We start from the raw sequence: 6,000 nt of genomic DNA on the forward strand, positions 1-6,000 counted from the left end.
TACATCAACACCGCGACGACACCTTTGGAACCCCGGATTCCGGCGCAACTTCGACACCATCATCGACACCACCTCGATCATCGCAAGTTCGTGTGCTTGACACCGCCTAACATCAATAGGTATAACTTGCCCCACCCCTTGTAGCCCCGTTTCTTTCTTTGTGTACCTATCCCATTGAGAGTGGCTTTCTGAGTGTTGCGAAGCATTGCACAAGTGTCACGACCGTGAGAGGGTGTGTGTGTGCGTTGTGTTGAGCAAGGCTCCAAAGCAAGCTCGGTGAGAAAGATACACAAAAGAAGAAAAAGTGTGACATATATATAGAGAAAAAGAAAGCTTCTAAGCATAGAAAAAAGTGAAAAAAAAATAGAAAAAGAGTGTGTGTCCACCGATACAAAGGAGTGCAAAGCTTGTATGCACTAAGAGAGAAAAGAGAAGAGTGGCATTTGTGCAAATCTAGTTGCTTCTCTCATATGCAACCGAGCTACGGTCTCTCTTGTGTTGGCGCGACACCGAGCTTATAGTCTTCGTTAGGACCATTTTTGTTACTTGCTCACTTCCTTGGTCGTGCTAACCCCATTGTTCTTCCTTGTGTGTGTTTCCGTGTTTCCTTGACATAGATCACCGCTTTTGACATTTGACTTTGGATCTTACCCACATTTGACAATAGACATTTTCTTTGGTTCTTTTCGTTTGCTATCCACTTCCTCACCTACCACCATATAGAGTTCTTAGCCTTTTGCGTGTGCTTTGAGTGTGTGTGTGAGTACATATCGGTTATTCTCTAACTTGAACCATTTTCTCGATTTTGTTGTGAGGTTTGACCTTTTGGTAGTTCTCCTTCCACCATATATACACCCATCCTAGAAACTAACATGTATAGTGAGGATGAGCCTACGGAGGACGACATGGAGTACTTTGAGGGTGATAGCTCCGCAAGCACCGCGAATATGGAGGACCATGTGGAGCTCGACACCGACAATGGCTCCGCAAGCATTGGCGACATGACCGACATCGAGCATCTCTACACCGACCATGACTCGCCAAGCATGGACAACATGGTGGACCACCACTCCGAGCTCGACCACAACATCGACGACATGGTGGAGCACCACCTCGACCACGACTACGACTACGGCGACATGGTGGAGCACCACCTCGACCACGACTACGACTACGACGACATGGTGGAGCACTACCTCGACTACGACTACGACACCATGATGGAGCACCGCCCCGAGCACTACCTCGAGCATGACATCGACACCATGGTGGAACCTAGCATCGACTCCACCTTGAACAAGACCGGCGCCTACAAGTTCCCCATCTTGGCCAATGGAACTACATATGAAGATAGAGGACCTCCAAGACGGCGCAACCATGAGAGTGCTTATGCACATGATCATCTACGCCGAGCTCATCCTATGAAACACCAAGAGCGCCCCCCTCATGATCGCCATCGACACTCTCCTCCGAGCTCAAGAAGGCGCCACAAGCAAAGTGCCAAGCCACATGAACCATCATCTAGGCATGCCGAGGATCGTCATCAACACACGTCGCCTCATGATCGTCGTCGACCATCACCACCCCATGACCACCATCGACATGCATCACCACATGACCGTCGCCGACACAAGTCACCTCATGTTCGCCATCGACCAACACCTCCCAAGGATCTTCGCCGACACAAGTCACCTCATGTTCGCCATCGACCAACACCTCCCAAGGATCTTCGCCGACACAAGTCACCTCATGTTCGCCATCGACCAACACCTCCCAAGGATCTTCGACGACACCCCCCAAGACATGGTGATGATGCAAGAAGACGAAAGCCTCGACATGAAGCGGCCAAGGCTACAAAGAACAACAACACCAACCATATGGTGTCCACAAAGCCTAGCGCCACCACCAAAATGGCATCTCCAAGACCGCCTACACATGAGAAGATCTCCAATGGAGCGAAACAAGGCACTACACCAACAAGCAAGATGGTGCCAAGTGAAAATAAAGAGGAACCACCTATCATGGTGCTTCCACCTCCTACCGCCACCACCACAATGGCGCCTACAAGAAGCTCAAGCCCCAAGATGAAGACCATGGAGTCTACACTTCAAGATGAAGGACGGTCTACACAACTTTATGCCAACATGACAATGATTTGTCCACCAAGACCACGTAGCTCCCAATGCTATCGTTGCACACAAGACGGTCATCATCTTTGGGAATGCCCCAATCTCCATTGTGATGTGTGCACATCCAACAAGCACATGACGTGGGAGTGCAACACACCTCAAGCCCACAAGCTCTACTTCGCCCAATTGGATGCCCAATTCGCCAACAAGACACTTCAAGATACCATCGTGTTCAAAGAATGGTGCAAGAAGATGGACAAGATGACGACTATGAAGACCACACTTCAAGATGGAGCACGAGAAGGCCAAGACAAGAGTGACGTTGATTCGAGCCTAGCTCTCAACAACACCATAGCGCCATCAAATGGTGTCAACATGGGAGGCGATGGAGTTGAGAAGGGTGAGCATGGGATGATCCCTTCACCAATGGAGGCGCGTGGAGATGAGAAAATCGAGCCTACTCCAATATGCTTGAATGAGGAGATGGTACCAATCCCATGTGAGCATGAGAGCCACTTAGCCCACTTGAGTGAGAGTGATAGTGAGTTGAGTGACTCCCACCCCATATGTGAGTTTGAGTACTTCCATTTGGAGGACATGAGTGATACACCGAGTGAGTTGAGAGAGGTAGTTGATAGGTCCATGGAGGCCATTTTGAATTCTAACAACTTACCCTCTACCTCTAGTGTGTTTTCTTGTGTCTCATTAGGTTCCATGGAGGACGAGTTCCCGATCATGGAGAAGATGTACATGGTGCATGAAGATGATGCTATCACACCATGCTTGATTGAAGATGAACATGGAGGCCACATGGAGCCTACCTCTTCCACAACACCTACTTCAAAGGAGTCGGAGTACAAAGGTACCAACATAGGTGTTGATGATGCCATGATCCCACTAGTGGACATGATGATTTGTGAGTGCTTGCATGAGTTGGATGATCCTATTGCTATGTCATATGCTTCTTTCACATTCCCTTGTGATACTTGTGATACCACCATTGTTGATCATGTGGAAGTAGTTGCTTATGATAATATATCCATGCCATGCTATGAGAGTTTCACTTTCTCTCCTATTTCTTGCAATATGTTGAACAATTGCTCTTTCCCATGTATTGCTTGCAATGAAAATGATGATGCTAATTCTTGTGTTGTGACAACCTTGATGAACAATTGCTCTTTCCCTAGGTTTGTCGACAACAATGATAAAATGTTGAACATGTTTTGTGCTAAATGCTTGCAATACTCTCCCATTAATGCAACCAAAATGTTGAACAATTGTTCTTTCCAATGCTTGGTTTGCCATAATGTTAATATGCTTGTAAATGAGATTGCCCCCATAGCTCTCTCAAATTTTGGAGACTTTGCCTATATCCATGATGAGCATGTTCATGTGTTTACTCCGCATATTCACCATATCTATTATGATGCTTTGCTTAACGCTAATGGTGATGTGCAAAAGAAATGGACCATCATGATGGATGATGTGTTCATATACCATGCACACACGTTCTTTGCTTTGCCTATTGTGTGTGTAGGTACAAGAATGCCAATGTCAACCTCGATTGAGCACGAGTTGACAAAGAGAACTCTAGAGAGCATAATACAAGTGAGTTCAAGATCGAACCCGGCTCTAATACCTTTCTCATGCTTTGCATTGAACATGTCGAACAATTTCTCTTTCTCTTGGTTCTTTTGCAAGAATGATGATGTGATTCTTACCGTTGGTGTTGCCTCAACCAAGTTGACCAATTCCTATTTCTTTTGGTTTGTTGGCACACACGGTTGTGTAAATGTTGTTTTGGTGAACGTTTTGAAAGATATGTTGTGTGTTGCACCAAATATGAGGACCAATTTCTCTTTCCAATGGTTTGTGTGCACACATGTTGATGATATTTTGGACACTCTTCCGTATGTGTTTTTGCCAAATTCTTCACTTGTTGCTTCAAGGATGTTGAACAATTTCTCTTTCCGATGCCTTGAGGGCACCAATGAAAATGAGTTTATACATGAGATGGACACCATGGTCGTCTCACAATTTGGAGTTTTTGTGTTTCCACATTTGGAAGATGTTCATATGGAGCTCTTACACATTGACCTTGCATATGCATTATTCTTGATACATTTGTGTTGTGCTAACGGTGTTGTGAACATGAAAGGAAATGTCATCGATGATGTGCTCCAATATCACACACAAACATACTTTGCTTGGTATTTGTTGTGTGAAGGTACAAGTGACTTGTGGATGAGCGTCAACGAATGGGTTCAACCCCATACATCTACTACACAAGATCTCTCAATGAGAGCACACCGACATCTTGCTAAGGTGACCTCCTTCTACTTGCGCCATCTTGCTAAACCCGTGGAACATTGGCTATGCTTTGAGTGTTGTTTGGCTTTTCTTGTGCTATTGATAGGGCCCTTGACAAGTGAAGCGACATTCAAGCGTTGGTGTCATCTACCTCCTCTACACATTCATGAAGATTTATCGTCGAGGACGACTCTTTTTCAAGTGGGGGAGATGATGCAGCCCGACCTTCGGTCTTCACCGCATCATATGCTTCATCGCCAAGACGACACGCAAAGGTGAATCTTCTCCTTTATGCGTGCCTACAATCGCCTATGTGGAACGATATACTACTTCATACTCCGTCATACATTGATGATAGGAACTCGATGACAAGTACGGAGGGAAGAGGGGATGCCATGGAGACCCGAGGACGCAAGGCCGATGTCACGGAAGCATGGAAGAGAAGGAGGAAGAAGCGCTGGACGCTCCAGGCCGGAACTTCCGCCCAACATCACCGGAACTTCCGCCCAGATGCTGTCAAGACTGAAGACGCTCGCACAGCAGAGCTGTGGCCGGAACTTCCGCCCCTGCTGGCCGGAACTTCCGCCCAGGACCGGAACTTCCGCCCAGGACGGCCGGAACTTCCGCCCCATCGAACCTCAGCCAGATCTCAGCCCACTTTGGCTTGTAACTTACCCCTTCATCCCCTTACCTATAAATAGGCACCTACCCCCACCTTCATGAGAGAGAGATGATGTTTAGATGAATTGGCTTATGCCTCTATTATCCCCTAGTGGATTTGGGAAACCCCCACCTTAGGTTAATTCCTATTGTACCACCCGAGCTCCGATCGAATCCTATTGTATCTCTTTGGTGACTTCTACCAATCTTGATCTTTTGCTTGCACTTCTACCTATTTGGTCTTTTGCTTGCACTTCTATTGAGTTTGGTCTTTTCACCCTTCTAGATTCATAGGATCTTCGATTCGTCGATCTTTTTGCGGGACTTCTACCGAAAGGTCTTTTCCTTGCAACTTCTATCGAGTTGGTGGTTCGGGCCAACGAGAACAAACCGATTGTGTTGTGTGCGTGTGTTTGTATCGTGTTCTTCGCGTTCATCCACTTCCCCGCGAATCCCCCTCCGCAATCACACTCACCCGGGTCAAACCGTGAAGATTGGGCACACCCTCGGGCTTAGCCCGCATCAGTTACAATCTACTTTCCGTTCATCAAATTTCTCGTATGGGTCTTTGTACCTTTTTCGATGAACATATGGTGGTCCTCTTGTGGAGCAAGACACTCCGTGTAGCCTTTGTTGGATATGTAGAGAGCGGGTTGTATATTGTTGACTTCTCCGGAAAGACAACATCATCCGCTTTTTGCATATTCGCTAAAGGTGACAAGGGTTGGTTATGGCATCACCGACTAGCCCATGTCAACATGAGTACTTTGCAAAGTCTCCACAAGGGTGGCCACATTCTCGGACTAAAAGAAGATGTTTCCTTTCGCAAAGATCGTGTTTGTAGGGCTTGCGACCAAGGAAAAATGCATGGAGCTCCTCACAAGGCCAATGTCGTGGATAT

Source organism: Lolium rigidum, chromosome 1 (assembly GCF_022539505.1).
Source record: "Lolium rigidum isolate FL_2022 chromosome 1, APGP_CSIRO_Lrig_0.1, whole genome shotgun sequence".
In the NCBI taxonomy this organism is placed as follows: Eukaryota; Viridiplantae; Streptophyta; class Magnoliopsida; order Poales; family Poaceae; genus Lolium; species Lolium rigidum.